We start from the raw sequence: 14,845 nt of genomic DNA, 5'->3' as shown, positions 1-14,845 counted from the left end.
GAAAGATAAAGAAACGAAAGCAGGTTGAAGGGACGACGAGAAGAGGGCGCATAACCTCGGAATTGATTTTATAGAGACGAATAAACGAGGCTAGGCTACGCGAGCTCTGATCGAAAGAAGACCCTAAAAACGAGTCAAAGCTTCCGTCGATCGTAAAATCTATCCTTTTCTTCCTACCTACATACATAACATATCCGCCATCACAATCAGCATCAACCAATACCACTCTGACCTACTTTCCAGAATCCAAATCTCTTTTTCCTCCTTGAATGCGACGTAATCCGCGATTGACTTGGAAGATGACTCCGAAGATGTGCTTCCCCTACAAACTTTTCTACTCGTCTTGCTGCTTTTCTTTCAACTTCGAAGAGATTTTTAGTGGTAAACTTTATGGTACCTTTATGAAAATCGATCAGAGATTTATGTTATACATTTTTAATAAATCACGTAATTATATTAACTTTTGGTAATATCATGGAATTTGGAAGTTATATGCTTACGTATATCTTACTTCATTTTTTTTTTTTTTAATAAAACTCATTGTTAGTTTTTATGTAAAAGTTTGATAATTATAAGTTACACTTACTAAAATATAATTATAATCTAATACAAAAGTTATTATTATCATAACTTATGTATAATAGTTATCTCCAATATAATATAATAGTAAGTATAAAGTAAAATTATATACATATAATAGAATAGTATTTTAGTATAATATGTAGTATATAATATAAGATATATAATATATAGTATATAATAGATTTTTAAATTAACTTAAATATCTCAAAAATAATACGTTTTTGAAAAGAAAGTTTAAAACAAAAGTGTTTAATTATAAGAAGCAAACATACCAATACTCTTTCTGTCTGATTCAGTAAATATTTTCAAAGTCTTTATAAAGTCAACTTTACTTATTTTTAATAAAAGTCTATAATTTTTGGGACGGTCTTATTTTAAGCAAAAAAGCAAACAATTTCTGTCTGAAACATTTATTCATCTAGCTTTCACTTTCTATAATATTTAATATTAATTAGATAAAAAAATTATATTACATCAATTACAATTATTACAAGGTCATCATTTTGAATGTTTATTGAAATAATATTTTTTCAAAAAAGAAATATCTATTTTAAATAAGATGTGAAAATTCATATTATCTTTTTCATTTATAATATCTCGTTATAATGGAGCATCATGAAAAGGAAATTTTCTTCATTTATGAGGAAAGTAAATTTTTTTATGAACAAACATTTTCTGCATACAAAAATTACTTGTTTCTAAAAAAAGTACAAATATATTCAATATATTTTTTTCTTTATTTTTTGTCTTTATTAGGTATCTTTTTAAATTATTTTAATATATAAATATATAAATATATTTCTGTTAATTTAATTTAATAATAAATAATTGACAAATTAATGAAAAAAGTGAGGTAAAATTCATTCCTAAGTGTGTAATTTACTAGAACCATTCTTTATTAACATAACTTCATAAATACATATTTACATTTTATTTATTTTTTGTTTTGTACCCATTTAAACTATCGCCGAAATTATTACAAACAAATATATCTTTATCAATGTAATATACTAAACAATTTTAAAATCAATTAAGACGAAGTGAGATCAGGATAATTAAATATTTAATTTATTAAAAACATTCTTCTTGAACAAAATTGTGCGTTAACACCTTTATTTTATTTTTATTTATTTATTTATTTATTCTTTTACGCATTTATTGAAATTATTTGTCAAAACAAATATACTTTTATAAATTTAATTTATGAAACAATTTAAATACTCATCACAACAAATGAGATAAACATATTATAATATTAATATATATTTATCTTATATATTATGCTAATATATAAATATGAATTATTACATTATATATACACGATACAATAGTGTATATATATATATGTATATGTATGTGTAAGTATACATACATACATACGTATGCTCGAAGAAGATAATAAATCGTTGAATTGATGAAGAAAAGACAAAAGTAAAATATTCGATGGGTGTGTTCCTGCTTAATTTCGGTTGCAAGAGCAGTCTTTCGAGATCAGTGACTCGACGACAAGTACAAGAAAATACGTCGCTCAAGAATGAGAAAAAAATAAAAAAAGAAAGAAAAGGCCAGAGAATGCATCGGGAAAGAAAGGAATTTTCTCATTTTCACCGTATGTCGTCGACCATCAAAGTCCGATATACTAAGCTCCGGTAGTGTATGGTGTATCTGTCGAGAATACCTATGTGACTACATCGCCAAGAGCTTTCGAGAGCTTTCGAGCTTACGGGAGGAAAGCACGCGCGAGTCATATATATTCCAGTTTAACTGCCGGCCATGTCTAAACCGATTTTATATACGCATGAAAACGGACAGAATGTTATAGGTACTTACGAAAAAATCCTTAAGCTTTTTGGAGCTTTTGTTCTAAAAAGCTATTACTTGAAATCTTACGATTGTTTGTACAAATATTTTAGATGTTTTGTTTTTAATTTGATTGATACAACTTTAAATAACGATTATTTATACAATTTTATTAGATCGTACAAAGACTAAGATAATTACCTAAATTTTTATCTTTATTTTCTTAGTTAACAAACTTTAAATAAATATATAAAAACAATTATTAACAAAACTCGATTAAACGGTACAAAAACTTGGGTAATTACTTAACTTTTTGTCTTTATCTTCTTAACTAATATTCAACGATTATTTATACAATTCGAAAAAATTGTTCAGGAATCAAAATAATCTGAATTTTTTTCTTTATTTTCCTCTTCTTCTTTTTTTTTCTTTTTAAAAAGAGAAAAGTTTCTTTAAAAATGACCGCTGACATCGTGCTTCTAGAGAACTCTAAAAGTTTCGAGTAATCACGTTCATGCACGCTGCGAGCCGTAGATAAAAGTAAGTCCGATAGAAAGAGTAGTCCCTTTTTAACCACTCCCGAAATTCTTTTCTTCGCTTATATTGGCCAAGTTGTGGCGAACTGTGACGACGACGGTCGTTTGGAAAAAAAAAGTCAAAAAAGAAAGAAAAGAAAAAAGAAGAAAATAGCTTAACAACGTTCTGTAATCGAGCGACAACAGCTCTTTTATACTTTCTTTCGCCATTGTGACAACGAGAGAAAGAGAAAGGGAGAGAACGGTTTGAAAAATGTCGAACGATTTCTTACATTCTCTTTGAAAGAAAAGATGTTACCGATAACTTTTTTTTTTATTTTTTTTCAAGAAACAAGACAATAAAATCATCTTTGAAAAGAACAAAATTTTTGAAGAAACGATTTAAGATCTTTGCATTCGAACTTTATTTTAGCTAAATATTACAACACTTGAACTGATTTTGGCTATTTACGGAAATGATGTCTTCTTCAAAAATTCTCTTGTCAATTACAGAATAGAAGATTTTAATTATAAATCACAATATATATCGATTCTTTATTGCAGTATATTAGCAATATGCCTGAGAAGACACGCTTCGAGTACAACGTCAAATATTATCTGTGTCTGAGAGGAGTACTTCCAGTGCAAAGGGCTAATCCGTCTGGTCTAAACTAATTTTCTCTAGTCGGTGAAGGAAGGAAGGCTCGGTAAATTTTCCTTCGAAGTTTTCGACCCATGACGAGAAGTTTCCCTGAAATATAAATTTATAAGGAATTGCTTTCACCGACGTCTCTTTCTGTCTCTCTCTCTTTCTCTTTCTTTCTCTTTCTCTGTCTTTTTTTTGCTCTTTCAGAATCTTTTCTTCTTTTTCTATGAATATCTTTGCTTTTCAATATCCTAAAATGTATCACGTAATATCGGCATATATGCGAACTCAAATTCTAATCGCATGTGTATGAAATATAAAAAAGAAAGTGAAAAAGAAATACAAAAAAAAGCAAGAGGAGGATGAAGAAGAGGAAACGTCTACCGTCTTTCAGGCGGCCAATTTAAATATTCATGAAAGAGAAAGAAAGAAAGAGAAAATTTCAGTATGCAACCCCTTAGATTGTTTCATGGTCGGTCTCGTTAACTCCTCTCACAAATGGAGAGAAGAGAGTACTGAAAGGTGAGGGGTTAGAGGATAAAGAGGCTTGGATGAAAGTAGCGTTAGAGAAGGAGAGAGAGAGAGGGGGGGGGGGAGAGAGAAAGGGAGAGAGAAAGGGAGAGAGAATCTCTAGGATTACTGCTCACGGTAATCAGATTTTCCTACGAGTGTCACGAAAGCACCCAGACCATTCTGGTGAATGATAGAGATAGAAAATTAGTAAGAGCTGAAGATGGAGATTGAAGAAACATCATGACGAAGTGACTGTTATTAACAAACAAATAATGATTCATATTAAATCATTTAGAATCGTTTGAACGATCAAATGAAATGTTTAAGTTTATCTCAGTTAGTCCTTTTCCTTTTCTTTGCAATTTGTTGCTCGTCGTATAAATGGAGAAGTGAGAAGTATTACGAAACGCATAAAGTTCGTTTCTACGATGTACGGATATATCCACGTTGTAAAGAGAAAGAAAGAGAAAGTGAAAGAGGAAGGAGAAAAAGAGCAGAGTTATTTTCGTAGTACTTACTCCACGAAATTCTCGTGACAATGCTTTCGAGAGAGACGTCATCGGTCGTTGAGAAGAAAACGAATGCGAGCTGTCGAGAGCGGTCAAAAATGACTGACGGAATGAGATGTGACGCATGTCATGAAAAGAGTGGAGAGAGGAAAAGAAAGAAAGAGAGAGAGAGAAGGAGAGAGAGAGAGAGAGAGAGGGAGAGAGAATTGTCAGAGAAGAAAAAAAAGAGAAAAAATATCGATCATTCGATCGCTTGTTGTTCTGTTGTAAATAAATGAAAGAATTCCAAATTCTTTTTGGCTTCTTCGTATCTCTTTTCGTATCCGTTGACTGAAATTATTGTGTAAAGTCAACGAACTTTCTTCTCCGTTATGCGAGGAAACCGCGATATGCGTGCTTTGATTAATCCAACAACTCCAAGTCAAAGAATAATCTACGGTGACGCCGAGAAACAGATGGCGATGCGTCTTTTCCTCGTCCCCACTACCATTACCACGCACACCGTACTACTACTATCACTACCACCGCAAACGTAGGTCGAACAAAACCGCTGGAATCTGTTACTTGAAGGAGAATAATCCTTTTCTAAAAGATCTCTTTGTTGATCTTTGCCATTTCGTCGATTGTTCGAATGCCATTATGAAGTAAAAGAAGAAGAATACAATGAACTAAAGGACAATTCTCTTTTCTTTCTTTTTATTAAAATTATCTTTTAACAAGAAAAAGAGAGAAAGATGAAATTAGATAAATTTTATATTTAATTAAAATTATAATGAATATTAGATAACATGAGTCCATATTCCATTTCATTTCTCTCATACATTATTATCATCATTATTATTATTTTCATTATTACTACTACTACTACTATTATTATTATTATTATTATTATTATTATTATTATTATTACTATTACTACTACTACTACTACTACTACTACTACTATTGCTATTACTATTATTATTATCATTATCATTATTATTATTATTATTATTATTATTATTATTAACTATTAATAATAATAATATTGTCCTTGTTATCATCATCATCATCATCATTATTATTATTATATTTATTATTATTGCCTTCATCGTGTTTTTACCTCACGCTTCATGAGTATCTAACCATGTGACGGATCATGATTTAACCATATGTCATTTCACTATTATTACAACATTTTTCTAATTATAGTAGCTATTTTTAATATTACTGCTTTCTATGTATATATGTGTATATGTGCCCAATGTTTTGAGATGTTCTATTAAACTTCTTGTTGTGATATAGTATTATTATTAGTAATATACTATTATTATTATTGTTATGTTATTAAAAGTTCTTGTGTAAATTAAACAAACCCAGAAACTTATTCCCACTTTTCAATGACCACGCCCTTTTCTTTTCCTCTTTCAAATTTTTGTTTCACTAACATTTTGAGAAATCAAATCATAATCTCAGCAAATACATTTAATTATTGATCTAATTACACAAAAAAAATGCAAAATTTAAAAATATACCAGAAATACCAGGAATTATATTTAATTATTTAATATTAAATCAAAGTTAAAATAACTGGCCCGAACCATTTTTATAAAAATCTACTAAAAATTTCATCATATGTTTTTTCAATACATTATGACTTTTTTTATTATATACATATGATTAATTATATGATTTACTTTTTCTCGCTCTTTCTTTTTTTCTAAGATACAGAATATTTACAAATAAATGTATATATGAGCTATATCTTAATATACTAGAATAGTATTATCAGTAGTTCTACTTGTTGAACAAATTCAAGTAAAATTTATTACTTTTGAAATTCAATCTCTTCCCATTCGTTATAATTTCAGTTATATATACATATATATATATATGTATATATAACTATACTAATCGAAAAAAAATTTATATATATATGTATTATATAATAAAAAAAGATATAATAAGAATATACAATGAAAAAAGATATCATAACGAAAATATATATCAAATGAAAAGCAGAAATATAATTATATTTAATTATGCAATACTATGTACTTCCTACTTAACTATATTTTCTCCAAAGAATCGCTTTGCACTTTTTTTCCTATTGATGTCTAAGGGAAGAAGAAAGAGAAAAAATATTATTAATTTCTTCATAGATCGATTTTGATCGCTTGCTTATTAAATTCTAGTGACAATCACTAGAATAAAACAATATAGAAGAAGAAACTAATATGTGATGCGTGACGGATCAGAACGATTAAGTTCAATAATAAAAATGAAATAAAAAATTTGAAAATCAAATCCGAGAATCAAATTCGAGAATCAAATTAGAAAAATATCTTTCTCGATTCGATACAGCATTCATCTTCTTACGTTTCTGTTCGATAAATTGAGATATAGAAGGATAGAGAGACTCGTAGCTGACTGCAATTACAGTAAGAGAAGAGACAACTCCCAGAGGAATAGACTGAAATCGGCTCCCATTAGAGTAGAGAATTAGTACCTCGAGATTGCTCGTAGGCGGAAGCTCCTAAGCAAAGATCTTCGTCATCGTCGTAGTTGTCGTTGTCGCCGTCGTCGTCGTCGCCGTCGCCGTCGCCGTCGTCGTCGTCGTCGTCATCGTCGTCGTCGTCGTTGGCGTCGTTATTCGTTTGGTCACGCAAAATCTCATCGCGTCCCACGGGATCCCGTTGACAGCACATCGGATGCACTTCTTGCTAGCGAAGAGAACGGCAATCATAACTTTCAATTATTCTTAAACTCCGCTACCGGCCCGACTCTCTTTCATCATCCTGATAACATCGTTTTCTACTTTAGGTAGCTCTCCTTCCATGTCCTCTTTGAATTCTTCTTCTTTTTCTCTTTCTTCTTTCACTCAACTCGAGTGATCCAAGAAGAGCTCTGCTTTTCTCCGTGTTCTTTGACTTCTGCATATTTTTATGTTCGTTAGGTTGAACAAAGATGATAATAACAATTTTAAAGTAAGAAAATAACGATAAATTTATATTTATATATTACACAGATATGTTTTTAACAAAATTAAACAAGCGAAGTAATTAATATATGAAAATAAAAGTTGAAATTTTATTCAGTCGATTTAATTGTAAATATATCAAACGATCAAAATGATAGGTTTCAATTTTTATAAAAATGTCTGTTTTCACTCTCATCGCATGTTCTTTCAAATCATTTCAATTTTTTTATTATATGCATACGATTAATCGAATAAATGTTTTTTTATCTCCTCTTCCTTATTTTTCTGAGTGTTTATTTAATATTCTAAAATAATTGTCGGTAGTTTTAGAATATTGATACGATTATCTCGAGAAATTTTTTCCAATTTCATTTCGAACTATCTTGTATTCCTTTTTCTCTCTTTCTTCTTTGTTTTATTTGTTCCCTGCTTTTTTCACCTTCCTTCTCACACGATAGATTCAAATCCTCGACAAGCAGGAAACTCGTATGAACTGGCGAGAGAAAACGATGTGGTTCATTCAACACGACAACGATAACGACGATGAGGACGACGACGACAACGACGACGTCGAACGAGTTTCGTAAAATATTCCGCGAATGAACAAAACGAACGACGTACCAATGTGATTTACATGAAAATGGCTAACAAGAGTCTTGCCATCTTTCTTTCGTTCGTTTGTTCGTTCATAGATGGAAATAAATCTTATTAGAATGTACGACTCTTCGTGGAAAAATCTTTTGCGCAATAGACATCTTTTATACATATATTGTCGTTCATCGTCGTTGACGACGAGTCCCCCGCAATACGGATAATAGATCGCTTGGTTCATTAGATCTTCGATGCAACGAATAAATTATTACCTTAGTCAATTATTTTCCCTTTAAATCGATAGTTACATACACTTACGTTGAGAGATTAACTATGTACAATTTATGACTACGTCCGTTTCAAGAAAGAAAACGTGTGGAAAAAAGGGAGAAAGAGAGAGAAGTGGGGAGAGAGAGAGAGAGAGAGAGAGAGACAGAGAGAGAACAATAGATGGATTTTTATATTTTATTGATCGTGACTCTTATTTGATAAAAATAGAGATCACGTGTTACGCAGATTTTTTATAGTTTTTGAACATGTAACTTGTATAGAAATATTTTTAATAATTTTGATAATAAAATATACTAATCGTAAAAGATTTATATTGTGTTTCTATGACATTTTCAAAACACAGTACGTTATAAAAATATTTTTTAAAAATTAAATCACGTTTTTTACGAATAGAGAAAATAATGTGCTATATAAAAAATAGAATACATACATTTTGTATCTTATGTGAAAAATCTAAGAGTGTATTATCCAATTTATAAAATATTATTTTGTTTGAAAAGTTCAAATATTTCTATAATTCAATAAATCTATGCATATGAACTTGAACGAATTTAATGGGAAACTTGCAAGCACGATGAGTGCATATATATCTTCAACAAATATATACATAGATATATATATATATATATATATATATATATATATATATAATATATATATATACGTCACGTGATACAAATAAGTATAGACAAATCGGCATTACGGTTATATTACACCGATGTATAATTAACCGGTTTAAATCTGAGGGAGGTTTTTTTCGGATCGATGCACCGAATGAATTGCTTAACTATAATTTGCCATAATTTGATATAATCATCAGTATCAACCTACTCTATGATCGCCTTCAATCTATCGAAGCGAGTCGTTAAGGTTGTAATACTATTTTTTTTCATTGGATCAACATTTTTTTGTCAATTTTTTGTTTTAAAAATAATCGATTGAAAATGATAATTTTATAACTACAAATTGAAATGATAAAACAATAAATAAATTTTGTATATTTTCTCTATATGAAATTTAGAATTAGTCTACTTCATGATCATATTCCGATAGAGTTCATTTCGATCTACCGAAGCGTTGTTTATACTGTCATGGTACTAGAACATTTTATTTTTCTCATTTAATCTAAATTCTTTTATATCGATGTTTACGGTTTAAAAATAATCGATTAAGAATGATGATTTCACAAGTGTAAATTAAAAAGGTAAGATAGTGAATAAATTCTGTGCGATTATTTTATGCAACGATTGAAATTAGCCAAAAAGTAACTAGCTTTTTTCTGAATATTTATATATTAAAGATGATCCATTCAGAACAGTGATTTCGTAACTATAAATTAAAATTATCAATGAATAAATTTTGTAGGAAATTCTAATAATGATCAGGGACGAATATAAATATAATTTCATTGTTTTAAAGAAGTACATATTATATTTTCAGAGTGTATTTTCCTCTGTTCGTTTTAAGAAAGACAAAAAAAAAGAAAGAAGGAGGAAGATATAAGCAGTTGTACACAAGCTGTTTAAAATTTATAAAACACGATTGATGTGCCAGAATATATACACACACACACACACATGTTTGCATGTATGTATGTATATACCGACCACGTCGTTGCGCATTCGTTCTTTCAAACACGTGTATTCCTGTATATCGATTGCGTAATTCTGTTTCGAAAAACCTGCCTGAAAGATTTTTTTCGTAAACTCGTTCACTGATTAATTTAATGAATTTTCCAGAGTGAATTTGTTTTAACTGATAAATAAATTTGGAAGATATTGATAATCACAAAAAAATCGTAGTAACACGAGACGAGAATATCGAGTGATGTAATTCAACGTTATGGTTAATGACCGATTGATCCATGGACAAAAGATTTTTTTTATTTATTAACGTTTACGTTTATTTAATGTTTGTTAAACGATATAATATTGAGATTTATAGTCTATAGATATATATCTAATCATGTCAACGGGAAGAACCATTTCCTGTAAAAATTTCTTTAAATAATCTACAATAAAATTCCATTAAAAAGAAACTACTTTTAATGATCGTAATAACAATGACAAACAACAAAGTGATATTGATTGGAAAGTAAAAAAACTTTGTTAATTATACTATATAAAATATGTCTCGATACTCGCTCGAAGGAGGAAACAAAAGAACAAATTCGAATTTAACTCTGTTTCTTATGATATTTATGAGATTCAGGTTTAAGATGAAAAGAGAGACAAAAGAAAAAGAATGATAAAAGGGAAAAAGATAAAAAGATGACTGAAAAGTTCGTCCTTGCTTCTGTCCTCGTCCGTTGTCATTGTATCGGATCTCTTGTATGCTTTCTCTCTCTCTCTCTCTCTCTCTCTCTCTCTCTCTCTCTTCTCCCTCTCTTTCTCTTGAGATAAAATACGGCCGGAGGCACGAACGAATATCCATTCTCGTATCGATAGACGGATTCTATCTCGCGCTCACAAGCATTACCGAGAGAAGTTCCGCAGCGACTGCACAAAATAGGCTACGCTATAGAGAAAAAGAGAGAGACGAAGAGAGAGGGATATATACATATATATATGGAGATCTGGAGTAGGGGATCTCCGATAGAGCCAAACTCCGAGACACTCCGACGGGGATAACGCCAAGGCCGGAGATCGAAGTCGTAGCACTAGGGAAATATTCTAAATGTTTTCGAAAAATAACTTGGAAAGTCGATCGAAGCTAATCCATTTGGGATTTGAAACATTATACTACAATGGTAAATAATCTAAGATATTCTAGAGGGGAATAATGTTTGGTGATATTGTTTTTAATTTCATAAACATGTTAATAAATATTATTATTATTATATACATTTGTTTGTATGTATTATCATTATTATTATTAATCATCATTAAAGTTTGAATTTTACTTTTACACGTAAAAATAAGATGATTAGAAAACAACATTGATATATAGATATTGCTTTAAACGATATATAAATAAGTCAATAAGTGTTATATATTATTATTAATTATTATTATTGTTAGTTAGAAAATAGTGTATTTAAAATATTCTTTCTAATTATATAAATATGTTAATATGAATATCATTACTACTATCAATCATTATTATTATTATGAGCTTTTAAAAAAAAATTTAATGAGACAATATTCACAAATATTGTTTTAATTTTAATAAATATATTTCAGTATTGAATTGGTCAATAAATAATCTCAGAATTTTCAATAAAAAATACTAATTACAGTGTTGTTGATCTAGATATAAAATATCGAAAGTTCCAACATTATTTATTGGCCAACCTGATAAATAAAATTATCACTATTAAACATTGTTGTTAGTCTAAGTTTCATATCGAATAAAAGAAGAAATATAATAGAAATATTAAATTTGAAAATATTTTTTAAAGTGCTATATAAATATATTAATAACATCATTACTGCTACTAATCACAATATCATTATTACTACTCATGCTACCACGAGAAATAATCTCTTAAATATTAAAAGGTATTAGCGCAAAGTTGGTATATATACCCAATAAAAGAAATTAAGATCGAAGAAACTTTTCGTAATCTCCTTTTCTCTTCTCTGTAATTTCCTTCTCTTACGTTAGTTGGAACAAAATTTCGCGTTCGAAACGAATTTTCTTGTAGCAGATGCAGAATGGAAATTTGAAGGCAGTCGTCGATTGTCGAAATAAATTACGGGATTCCGGAGAGAGAAAGATAGACAGACAGAAAGAGAGACAGATAGAGAGAAAGAGAGAGAAACAGAGAGAAAGAGAGAGAGAGAGAGAGAGAGAGAGAGAGAGAGAGAGAGAGAGAGAGTGAGAGAGGGAAAGGGAGACGAAGGAGACACATTCGCGTGTATGCAATCTGTCATTCTGTCACGTGCAGAGTACACTTACTACTGTGTGAACATATATGTATGTCCTTCCATTTGTATATACTGAGAAAAATTGCATGTGCGACGCAAAAAGGCTACCCACGACGATTCGTTAGATTATAATCATTATCAAGTTTGGAAACATATATATAATGAACTTCATTAAATGAAATACATACACATATATGTGTTATTATTGTATAAATATACAGGGTGTTCGTCGACAGATGTCCGAGTAAGTATCTCGCAACTGATTAAAGTTACAAGAAAGTTTAATAAGAAAAATTTGCACGGCTCTGAGTCAGCTATAAAGAGCACATAAAAATTTGTTTTCAATTGTTTTTTAATTATATTTATTTTTTCGAATTGCGAAGGTTGACTTATATAGACGAAGTTAACTAAAAAAACGTAAATTCTTTTTATGGACACCTGTAATATTTTTTGCATATTTATATAGCAATGCTAATAAGTAATAAAAATTATATGTAATAAAAAATTGTTAGAATACATCGATAATTTACGAGATAATTGGAATTTAAAATGTTAAAGTATCACAATTTGAAAGATAATTATCAGACTACATAATATTTTGATGTCGATTACATCGAATAAAATCAACCAAAATACGATTGCTTAATTTGTAAGTAATATATCTATATAGCATGGAGTATGAATTACAATATAATACAAATCTCAGTGAGTCGTCAAAATATCGATTATCTCTTAAACAATGCATAATAACAATTTTTTACTACGTATGATTTCGATTGTAAATGATCACTACTATATAAATATGCCAAAAAATTATAGATATACATTTAAAAAAACTATATCGATTTTCATAACTCGAAAAAATCAAAAGTAAAAAAAAATGTTTGTATGCACTTTATAGCTGACTCAGAGTTGTGCAAATTTTTTGTAATAAATTTTCTTGTAACTTCAACTAGTCGCAAAATATTTCTTCGGATATTTATGGACGGACATATTATATATATTTTTATACACACATGTATATATAATATACAAAAAAGAAGAGAGGATTTGTATATAGTGATCAAGAAAATCTATATACAAATACGTATATACATATATATTTTTATATTCTTGTAAAGATATCAATAAATTATAATAAATGGATTGCATATAATGAAGCATCGTAATGAAATGATATATATGTATTTAATACGATATAAAAGCATAATGAAGTCCATATATAATAATGAAAAGTTTATATATACATCTACAAATACAGTGAAACTGTTAGATATACATTACATAATTTATACTCTCAACAGAACACCAATAAGATACAATAAAAGATTTACATATAATGAGGCATCTTAATTGAATGATTTTAAATATGATATAAAAGCATAATGAAGTTTATATATAATGACGAAGAGATTATATATTTATACAAATACGAAGACTTTTAGATATAATTTTATACTCTCAAGAGGATTTCGATAAGCTATACTAAAAGGTTTGTATATGATGAGATATTCTAATTAAATGAATATTAAATACGATATAAAAGCATAATGAAGTTTATGTATAATGATAAAGAGATTATGTCTGTGTGTGTGCGCGTGTGTGTGCAGCAGAGAAAGGAGAGAGAGAGAGAGAGAGAGACAAAGTGTGAGACTTTTGGAAATAGATTATTTTATATTCTAGATAGGATATTAATAGACTACATTAAAAATATGATAATAAATATGAATGCTCACATGTAATGAGTTCGCATCCTAATTAAATGGTATTAATTACCGAGAATATCTGATTAAATAAATTAATGGCTGCATATCACCCCTCCCTCCTTGATACTTCACTTTTATTGATGTAACGAATAAATGACGAACATTATAGAGTCTCATGTTTTTGTCAGAAAAGTTATTACACCGAACGAACAACGATAATAGCGTTCGTATCGTATAATGCGATTGACGAATCGCAATTAGTTAACGACTCGTCGTTAGTTCTCTAGTTATACCGTTCTTTCTGACGCAAGCAGACTACGTGGCGCCGAGAAATCTTACGAAAAACTATTGAGAGAGGAAATGTCGGAGCGAGTAAATAATGAGTTCCTTTATGTTAAATAAAGACGGATTTACGTAGGATCGTAAAAGGCAGAAAGAGATTTATAAATAATGCTGTGTAACGAATGTCAAGTGAAATGAATGGAAATAAAAGATTTTCTGGATATCTTTGTTGATACGAAAACGAAAGAATATCGTTTGATTTTCAATGAAATGTCTAAGAGAAAGAGTTCCGAGGAAATACGGAAATTATTGAAAGTAGAAAATAAAATTAAAAAAAAAAGAAAGTAGTAATTTGAACTCGAATGAATACGAATCGAGTTTTCAACGATAAATATCTAAATAGTAAAATTTACGATAGTTTCGACGTTGATTCACGTTTCCAATACAGAAATTCACCTTTCCAAAGTCTTCGATGTTTTTCTAAACTTTCTCCTAACACCAATAGAAAGAGAGAGAGAAACTAAGTAGGAAAGGAATTCAACGATCGGTTCGGAGCCGTGTCGCAAAGTGTTTCTGTCTTCT

The 14,845-nt window shown here is 29.4% G+C and overlaps 1 long non-coding RNA gene across 4 annotated transcripts; it reads right to left on the bottom strand.

Annotated features, from left to right (window-relative positions):
* Positions 1-3,310: 3,310 nt before the first annotated feature.
* Positions 3,311-8,552, bottom strand: LOC122638184. Of its 4 annotated transcripts, none has more exons than XR_006329372.1 (5): positions 8,388-8,552; positions 7,054-7,477; positions 6,615-6,661; positions 4,575-4,644; positions 3,311-3,648 (listed from the first exon to the last, which is right to left on the bottom strand). It is a non-coding gene; the product is annotated as an uncharacterized LOC122638184 (long non-coding RNA). The 4 variants fall into 4 exon arrangements; XR_006329373.1 differs by lacking the exon at positions 8,388-8,552 and adding an exon at positions 4,191-4,308 and having other exon boundaries at positions 7,054-7,631; XR_006329371.1 differs by lacking the exon at positions 8,388-8,552 and having other exon boundaries at positions 4,191-4,644; positions 7,054-7,631.
* Between the last annotated feature and the right edge of the window lie 6,293 nt (positions 8,553-14,845).

This window comes from Vespula pensylvanica, chromosome 2 (assembly GCF_014466175.1).
Source record: "Vespula pensylvanica isolate Volc-1 chromosome 2, ASM1446617v1, whole genome shotgun sequence".
Classification (NCBI taxonomy): domain Eukaryota; kingdom Metazoa; phylum Arthropoda; class Insecta; order Hymenoptera; family Vespidae; genus Vespula; species Vespula pensylvanica.
The sequence above is the reverse complement of the archived record's forward strand: the minus strand, read 5'-3'. Positions and strand labels throughout refer to the sequence as shown.